This window comes from Gopherus evgoodei, chromosome 6 (assembly GCF_007399415.2).
Source record: "Gopherus evgoodei ecotype Sinaloan lineage chromosome 6, rGopEvg1_v1.p, whole genome shotgun sequence".
NCBI classification, from domain to species: domain Eukaryota; kingdom Metazoa; phylum Chordata; order Testudines; family Testudinidae; genus Gopherus; species Gopherus evgoodei.
This window is the reverse complement of record NC_044327.1, coordinates 34,555,247-34,565,823: the sequence shown is the minus strand read 5'-3', so window position 1 is coordinate 34,565,823 and position 10,577 is coordinate 34,555,247.

Sequence of the window (10,577 nt, the reverse complement as noted above, 5' to 3'; positions counted from 1 at the left end):
GTTCTTCCTGGAAATCATGGGGGAGACAAGAGCACACAGGCCTGTGAGTCCAGAGCCACTTGGGAATGGTGAAGTGATGGCCTATCACCATCTCCTTAAGAAGGACACTGTGATCCTATGCACAAAGAGAGGGTTATGCATGGGGAAATTCAACAAGGCACAGTTAATCATGCAGTTGGAGGAGAAGAACCGCTCTGAGGAGCAGATTCCTGGCCCAGATGGGGCTACAAGAGGATCTGAGAGCAGCTGGAGCATCAGCCAGGCATCCCCGGGAGTCTGGTCCCCAATCAGACGAGGGTCTTCACAATTGGGTTCCCGATCAGGAGATTCTAGACATAGGAGGTCACCTGATCCCTTTGTCTCCAACACCTTCAGCTGGCACCTTTGCAGAGGAGGGGCCCAGGCCATCAGTTGCTAGGAGACAGAGTGCCAGGCATTTAGGTGCACTGGCCCTTTGCTCTTCAGCAATCACACCCCCTTATCCCACCACCTAGATACTTAAGAACTGCCATGGGGACACTGAGGCACCAACACAGTATTCAGAGCAAACATCAAGAACATTCCCAGTTCGTCACACCACTAAGACCAATATTTGAGAGAGAGATTCGTTCTGCTTGTAAAACACTGTAAAATCCAAAAGGCATCAGTTTTGCTTTTGATCAGAAACATTTCTTATGGCTCTATTTGCTCTACGTTGCACAAGCCAAAGCCGATGTGATCAGCTGTGCTCAGTCACACAAGAAATCTTTTCAAAAAGGGGAAGGAGCTCAAATCCTATAAACAGAATAAAGCCTACAGATTTAATCTCTTTTAAAAAAGTGCTGTGACTTCACAGTATTTGTTTTTTTCAGGTTGTTTTAGACTTAAGGAAAATGATTAAATTTTAAACTAATTATAAACAATGTCTTGCAAAATAATACACATTCAACTAATTGTCATTTAGAAGTTCAGAGTTAACTGTTCCATATCTACCATCTCTCTTAGGCACTTATTGTTGTGGTATCAGATCTCAAAACACTTTACTGACGTTGTTAGTAGTATCAGCATTGTATAAATGGAGAAACTAGGAAACTGAGGTTTAAGGCCTGTCTACACTTAATACACTACAGCAGCACAGCTGCAGGCCTGCATGTGCATTGCTGTAGTGCTTCAGTGTAGACAGTACCTATGCCGATGGGAGGGGTTCTCCCATTGACGCAAGTAATCCTTGTCCCCAAAAGGCTGTAGGTAGGTCAAAGAAAGAGTTCTTCATTGTTAGTTAGGTAGGCATAGTGACATCTCTCAAAGGTGTGGGATTTTTCACGCTTCTGTGAGAGGCAACTATGTTAATATAAGTTCTCAGTGTAGACCAGTGATAAATGGCTTGTGTAGTCACACAGCAAATTAATGGTTGAGTTGAGTTGAGTTGATTCAAGTAATCTGACTCCCTGCTTATGTGACACCTATAGTGCTAGTGTGTGCTCATTCCACAGAAGTTTATTTACTAAACAAGACTGGTCACCAAGTCTTCTCCATGGAAAAATAAGACACTGACTGACCAGGTGCCAGCTGTTGCCAAGGATTTAGGCCTCAGCTGAGTACTGGGAAAGTCATTGCTGGAAGCCAATCTGTTTCACATGTGTGTTAGTATGGTTAAGCTGGGTACTGGACTTATACCAATGCATTTAGAATGTATATAATACTTGTCAATTGCTACATACGTATAATTTCTTGAATACATACTAGTAGGTAATATTTGAGTTTTTGCTTTGTAATGGCAAAAAATGTTTGCTCTGAAACGGTGAACCCAGTCAGGAGGAATCATCTCCTGCCCATCAAGAAGGTCTATCAAACTAAATGGGCCATTGTGGAACATCATACATACACTTTATTAATTGTCCCTTACACCCATGAAGAGGCTACATTCAAAAGGGCTCATCTCATCAGCTCGGATTCTGGAAGAAGGAAACAAAAAATGTTCATGTCAGCTATTTTTATCTCTCTTGCTGTTTTGATCTCATAGGAACGACGCTATGAAAGAGAAGCAGGGGTCCCCAGGGTCAACCTGGATTAGCCCTTAAAGGTATTCAGAGGTGGCAGATTACTACAACTCTGTCATTTTTGAAACCATAAACTGTTACTCATTTGTCTATAAGTTTGCCTGTTTCAACTTTGTAATAACTCTCTCTCATTTCTTTTCTTAGTTAACAAATGCTTAGATAGTTTATTATAGGACTGGTTACAAGCATTGTTTTTTAGTGTGAGATCTAAGGTGAAAATTGACCTGGGGTAAGTGACTGACTGGTCCTTTAGGACTGGGTGTAACCTGAATATTATTGTGACTTTTGGTGTAAAATGACCATCTGTTACTAAGTCCAGCTTGCTGGGATGGCAAGAAAGACTGGAATGTTGAAGAGGACTGTCTGACTCCATGGTAAGACTGTTACGGTGCTTTAGGAGTTCACACTGGTAAAATCTAATTATTGAACATACACCCCCTTTGGGTCTCTGCCCTGCTTCTTAATAATCTGCCCTGAGGTTGGCATTCATTGTAGTGAGCCACTACAGATGGCATGACAAAGACAGTTGTTAAAAGGGGACATATCTTAGACCTCAAAGCCAGTGTTTAACACTGTGGTGCAAGTGAAAAGGTTGAGGCTTGTTCTTCTACCTGTTAGACTGATGATAGGTGTCAGATGGAAAAACGATGTAGCCAAAATAAATTCTCCTAGTCCCAGATCATGAGCTCTGAATAGCCATCAAACAGCTTCTTATTTAGATGGCATGAAAGGGGTAAAAAAATGAGAAACCTTTACTGAATCACAAGGGAAGCAGGTAGACTTGAAGCAATGAATAAGTGAACAACGTACAGTACAGAGCAAGTGTTATAAGATATTGTTCAGTCATAAAATCCTCAGGGAAAAGACCATGAGGTATCTAGTTTGTTCTTAATACTGTCTTCACTAGTGTTCTCTCTTAGTTTTATTTTTATTGACAATTCAATGGCAGAGTGAGCCTCCCAATATGTCACCATCCATTGTATTCAATAACTGATTCTGCAGCCCTTACTCAGACTTGTTCGTGCAATTAATCCCATCACTATCAATGGATTTACGCATGTGAGTAGTTCTTGTTATGACAAAAAACAGCTGGTGGGTGGTAATCTTATAAATACATTGGCTGTGAGTCAGAAAGCATCTCTACTTAGGACAGTACTTAAGTGCATGCTTAAGTTTTATTGAAGTCAATGGGATTTGAGCATAAATTCAAAGTTATTCAGGACTGCATTTAAAAACATACTTAGAGATGGCTGTACACACATGCTTAAGTTCTTCCATGGATCAGGGCCATATCTTGTAACCATTTTATAAAGTCCACTGAGTGATTTAGGGTTTGTGGATGGCAAGGAGGGATATAAACAGCATTTATTAGTACACAAGGCTGTTTGCTTTTCATATGCAAAACAAACCTTTTGCAAGGAAAAAAAGAAAACTACTATGTTAGCTTTATCCCAAACTTAGTTCTCTCAAGGATTTCTACTTTGGAGCAAATATTGGTTCCTATGGCCATAGACAGAGGTTTAGTTTGTTTGTTCTGCTTTACCTCAAGCTGCCTGATCCCTGTGTATATTACATTCTGCAAGTCCAAGACTTCTTTGCTAGCAATGTTGAGAAAGTTCTGGAGGTTTTCAGGAGAAAGAGGCAGGCATCACCTAGGAACCACAGGGATAAATCCCTTAGTCTTTCTATATTGTATAGATTACTTGCTTTTCCTGCCTCCATGTATGTCAATGCTATTTAAGCTTAACATTAAACATGAGCTGACATCTCACTATTCCTTCCTCACAGGTGACTATACTTTATAAATGGCCAACTGATGAAGCAACTGGGGTAAACTACACATGCCGCCTGAAATAAAGATGGCATTATTTGGCCATAAATGTCTAGATAGGAAAAGGTTAAGAAAAATAAGAAGGTTGTTGTTCTCAGTTACCATCAAAGGGGATGCACTAGAGACCAAACATAGTGAACGATTCACTGACAACAATCCAGATGTGGGAGCTGACAGTACCAGCCTCAGCAAAGGCTCTTACAGTATAAGCCATTTCTAATCCTCATTCTACTCAGAGAAAGACAAGTTGAAATGGCAGGATAAATACACTGTCTCAATATTAACCATTTACAATAACTTTAAAAATTTCGCAAAATTTATGCTGGAAATTAAGCTACAGAACAAAATATACTTAGCCACATTCAGGCATATAAGGATTCTATAACACACGTTTCATTGTTCCAGAGGATTCTGTAGATGACAATAGTAGCAGTCCCAGTTCATATATAATAACGCATGGCAGTTTTCATCTGCATTAAGCTTTACAGGCCCTGGGCCTGATTCTCCACTGCCTTGCACCTACTTTGGTCCTTTACAGCTGTGCAAAAGGTGTTTAAAATGCGATCAGATCCCAATTGATACCCTTTTACCCGTACTTTATCCTGGTCTAAATGGCTACACAGAGTGCAAGCCAGCAGAGAATCAGGACCATTAAATACTGATGTTAACAAGCCCTGTTTGTTTTGATGCACTCTGCAGTGCTGACCCACACTCCTCTGTCAAATTTATCTAAATGCAGTTTAAAAATAAATTGAATATTTTTGAAAAATCTCTCTCATACACAAAACAACAGAACAAAGATGATGCCATTGTCTTCAAATTCCTTGTTTTTGTAGTCTTATTTTGTACAGATCTCATCAGTCCTTTAACTGCCTTATATTGTCTTTTCCTAAGCAATGTCTAGCTTGGACTATATGATCTTGGGAGCATATGTACAAATTGCCTTTCCTTCCTGGTGCACTATGCAACTGATTAGTTAATACTAACCTCTGCAATACCCCTGAGGAGTAGAAAAGGCCCCAGTCCTGTGAGCAGCTTCCAAGGAGCTCTGTGCCCATGGGACTTTGCAGGGGGACAGTGGTCTGCCTGCATGGAGAACTTTGTAGTTTCAAGACTAACATTACAGGTGGACAAGTTCAGACAGTGCTCAGTATATTTAGGAATGGAACTCTGAAAGTACTGGATGGGGAGTTAGGAACGAACTGTACCTCTCCCCAAATAAAATAATAGTGGTTGGACTGATGTGAATTTTTAGGTTTCATTATATTACAACCCCTAAACCAAACTATATTGGGTAACGGTGAAATATAACTCTCTTTTCTTCAATGCCATATGAAAGTAAGACTTGAATTTGAATTTTCTGCAATAAAATGTAAAGAGGGTGGCCAGGATTAACACAGCTGGTTATCTTAGCTGCTTGCCATCCACTGTACTGTTGGAGCATAAAAGGTATGATACTTCGTTCTGATAGAGCTCGGGTGACTGACATGAGAATGGTTCTATCTTCTGAAAATGTACAACACAGAATATGCTTCCAAATGAATTATTAATTCAAAGCTTCCACCAAAAAAAAACAAGTTGCCTTTGATTCAAGGAGGATTGTGATGACTGGAATGATGTTTAATAGACACAGGCGTGATGATAAGCTTGAAAGGAAAGTGAGGTAACAGTTGCTAAATAAATGCCAAGCTACTTAAAAACATAATGACAAATTAATTTAAAAATTGTTAAGAGAATAACATTTTTATAAGTGATACCAGTGAATTTAGAAATATGCAGTAAAGGGAGAAACAAAAGACCCTAGAAAATCATCTTCACATTCAAAATGCAGTAAAAATAGTTAACACTTTAAAATAATGGTGCATTCATTTATCAGACTTACAAGGAATACATCACACCTCCATGAGGAAACTTCAGGGCAAAGAAGAAAGGAATAAGAATTAATATTAAATTTAATTTTATTTCACCCTTGTCAGAGTGAATGCATTCAGGTACATAGCATCCAATATATTGGAAAGAGATGCATTTTACTCATGGACGCACAAATCATCAAAACCGTTAAGCCCATCCCTGTTCAGCAAAGCAACCAGGTAATAATTTGTGACTGCTAATGTCAAGAGTTGTCTTTTTTTGTTCAGGGATGTTATCAAGGTTTCTTTCCCCACTTTGAACTTTAGAGTGCACGAACACTTCTAAGCTTAATTACTAGCTTAGATCTGGTACCCTGCCATCAGCCAGAAATTCAGTGTCTGGCACACACTCTGTCCCCCGCCCCCAACTTTCCCCTCCCTGGGCTGCCTTGAGAGGCTTCACCAATTCCCCAGTGAACACAGATTTAAACTCCTTGGATCTTAAAACAAGGAGAAATTAACCATCCCTCCTCTTTTCCCCCCACCCATCCCTGGTGAGTTCAGACCCAATCCCCATGGATCTTAAAACAAGGAAAATCAATCAGATTCTTAAAAAGAAAGCTTTTAATTAAAGAAAGAAAAGGTAAAAATTATCTCTGTAAAATCAGGATGGAAAATGCTTTACAGGGTACTCAGATTCATATAGACTAGAGGCACCTCCCCAGCCTTAGATTCAAAGTTACAGCAAACAGAGGTAAAAATCTTCCAGCAAAAAGAAACATTCACAAGTTGAGAAAACAAACATAAGACTAATCCACCTTGCCTGGCTGTTACAATTCTGAAACATGAAAGACTGATTCAGAAAGCTTTGGAGAGCCTGGATGTATGTCTGGTCCCTCTTAATCCCAAGAGCGAACAACAACAAACAAAAACACAAACAAAGACTTCCCTCCACCAAGATTTGAAAGTATCTTGTCCCCCTATTGTTCCTCTGGTCAGGTGTCAGCCAGGTTTACTGAGCTTCTTAACCCTTTACAGGTAAAAGAGACATTAACCCTTAACTATCTGTTTATGACAGCCGTAAGCTGCCCTTGGTCAGGAAGTGATTGTGTCCTGCTCTCCCAAAGGGAAGGCAATAGTGGGCCCAGAGCTGCCCTCCATGGTTTTTACCGGTCAACAAGGATGAAGACTGAACTTGCAGATAGGGTTGACAAGCATCCGGTTTTCGACCAGAACGCCTGGTTGAAAAGGGACCCAGTGGCTTCAGTCAGCACTACCAACCGGGCCATTAAAATTCTGGTTGGCGGCGCAAGTGGGGACCTGGGGCTAAGGCAGGCTCCCTGCCTGCCCAAGCTCTGCACAGCTCCCAGAAGCAGCTGCCAGGTCCCTCTAGCCCCTAGGTGCTGGGATGGCCAGGGACTGGGAGGCTCCATGCACTCCCCCTGCCCAAGAACCCAGCTCTGCAGCTCCCATTAGCCGGGAACTGTGACCAAAGGGAGCCCGTGCACCTACAGGCCGCAAGGACTTGACAGCCGTTTCCTCTGAGCCGTGGTAAATACAGCTGGGACCCTGCATGCCCTCCCGCACCCCAACTCCCTGCCCTCAGTCTCGAGTCCCCTCTCATACCCCAAATCCCTCTTCCCCTGCCCTCCCCCAGAGTCCACTGCCCCCCAGCTGGAGCTCTGACCCCATGCCCTAGCCTGGAGCCCACTCCTGTACCCCAAACTCTTCATCCCTGGCCCCAGCCAGAGCCCACACCCCCTCCTGCACTCTAAACTCCTCTGCCCCAGCCCAGAGCCTGCTCCTGCATCCCAAACCCTTCATCCCTGGCCCCACTCCAGAGCCTGTACCCCCAGCCCAGAGCCCATATCCCTTCGCACACCTCAACCCCCTGCCCCAGCCCAATGAGGGTGGGGAAGAGTGAATGACAGAGGGAGGGTGAATGGAACAAGCAGGGCCTCAGAATGGGTGGGGCGGGGTGTTTTGTGTGATTAGAAAGTTGGCAATCCTACTTGCAGGTGGTTAGAGGATGCTCTCAATCGTCTGTCTCACTGAATGACATAAGAGACATTTACCAATGGTACAGCAGCAGCCAAAAAGCTCAGGATATACTTTGTTTCCCATAAAGAAGGTGCTAAGCTGTTCACTGAAAGTAAAATTCAGTCTGGAAGAGTGGAGGTATTTTAGATTCACCAGCCTGCCCATCGCTCTGAAGAATTAAACTTGAAATTCCTTGGACTGTGATGGAAGAAAATATTTTTTTAGGGCTTGTCTAGTCAACAAGCTGCTACTCAGCAAGCCAGGATGTGAATCTACATTGCATTAAGCCAAGCTGCAGACAGGGACTTTTAGTGCACTGTAGTAGAGTGCGTGCAAGCTAGTACTGAACAGCAAACTGGTGTGCTGCAGATTCACACCTGGGCTTTCCATGCAGGAACCTGCCACGTAGATGAACCCTTATCTTCATCATAGTAGTGGCATAATACTAAAACTCTACATGACACAAATAATTGGATTTGCAGTGCATCTTCCATCACAGTTGCTTCATCAGTTGGCCATTTATAAAGTATAGTCACCTGTGAGGAAGGAATAGTGAGATGTCAGCTCATGTTTAATGTTAAGCTTAAATAGCATTGACATACATGGAGTTCATGCACAAGTGCAATTTTCAGAAGTGTTTAAGTTACTTGGCAGCATGAGTCTCATTTGTGCTCCTAAGTCACTTAGACATTGCTGAACATTCTATTTCATATGTGTAAGTACTTTGCTGAATCTGGACCTAAACAAAATTAAAAAAGATTAACAGTTAATTTATTTCTTGCTTTCATGAAGCAACAGTAAATTATGGCTTTCTTAGGGATGTTATAAATTGTATAGAAATTTTATTGTATAGTAGTATTGATTCATGTTCAGTAAACAAAAATACAACCAGTGTGTTAGTAGTTTTACTCTAGGAATGTTGGTTTGGCACAAAGTGGGAAAAGCTAGAGAATTCTGATTTCAATCCCCATGGTGATAACATTAATTCTGGTTTTGGTCCTCTGCACATTAACCATTATTATTACAAATAGCAACTCTTGAAAAAATAATGGGATAGATGGTATTTTGTAAAGGGGAGTATGGCTCCATTGACATGGCAGAAAGATGCAGGCCTTGAGTTCTGCCATCATTATCTATGGCAAGTAGGAACTTACTTTGTGGGGTAGTCTCATTAAAACGAGTGTTCACAAATGTGGTACAGTTCAGCATGAGTAAAGATGGCAGGACAGGGCCCATAATGCAGTATGAGTGGTAAAGATTAGACCTTTCAACAGGAAATAGTCTTATAGAATCATAGAAATTTAGGCCTAGAAGAGACCTTGAAAAGTCATCAAGTCCAGAGACTTGCACTATGGAAGGACGAAATAAACTTGACAGGTGTTTGTCCAACCTATTTTTAAAAACCTGCAGTGATGGGGATTCTACAGCTTCCCTTGGAAGTCTACTCCAGAGCTTAACTACCCTTACAGTTAGAAAGCTTTCCTAATATTTAACCTAAATCTCTCTTGCTGAAGATTAAGTCCATTACTACTTGTCCTACTTTTAGTGGACATGAGAACAATTGATCACAGTCCTCTTGATAGCAGCCCTTAACATATTTGAAGACTTTTATCAGATTCTCCTTCAGTCTTCTTTTCTCAGGACTAAGCATGGCCAGATTTTTTTTTTAATCTTTCCTCATGGGTCAGATTTTCTAAACCCTTTATCATTTTTGTTCTCCTCTGGACTCTCCTCAGTTTGTCCACATCTGTCCTAAAGTATGGTGCCAGCAATTGGACACCTGAGTACAGCAGGACAATTACCTCCTGTGTCGAAATCAGACACTGCAGTTAATACACCCCAGAATTATATTCACTTTTATCACAGCTGCATCACATTATTAACTCATATTCAATTTGTGATCCACTGTAACCCCAGACCCTTTTCAGTGGTACTACCACCTAGCCAGTTATCCCTTATGTTGTAGTTGTACATTTCATCTCTTCTTCCTAAGTGAAGTACTTCGCACTTATCTTCATTGATTTTCATCTTGTGAATTCAGACCAACTCTCCAATTTTTCAGGTCATTTTTTAATTCTATACCTGTCCTCTTAAAGTGCTTGCAATGTCTCCCAGCTTTGTATCATCTGCAGATTGTATAAGCATACACTACACTTCACTAGCCAAGTCATTAATAAAAATATTGAATAGTACAGGACACAGGACTGACCTCTAGGACCGCACTAGATACACCTTCCCACTTCGTTATTAGTATGGCAGCCACAGTGTGCTAGGGTTTTACAGACCATTGTAAAGGCCAAGATATTTTTATAGTTAAGCTCCTAAATCCATATTTAAGCATGTCTATATAAATGATCTGATTTTTCAAAAGTGATGCAATTTACTTCAGTGACAGCTGCTAAGTGCTCAGCATGTCTGAAATAAGGCCATTTATTTAGGAAACTAAAAAGACCCGGATACACAATATGGCATTGATTTCAGTGGGAGTTAGGATCCTAAGTACCTTTGTGGATCTGGGCTTTGATCTTTTTCCTAAATAGTTAACTCTCTGAGGCCTTGATCCTACAATGAGCCCATATGGAGCTTCACTAAAATCAATGGAGCTCTGCGCTATGAGATATGAGTGTGACTGAGTGGAAAAGCTTCGTATGTATCTAATTCATTCCAGGATGTTTGTTGGAATTTTTGTTTGCTTTTGTTATCTTCGAAGCCCCCAAAGTATTTTACAGAACCAGAGGAATACAGACACCATGGGAGTGGATGCCAGTAACAAACTGGTCTACAGCTCAGTGCACAGCAACATAGGAGGAGTCAGTA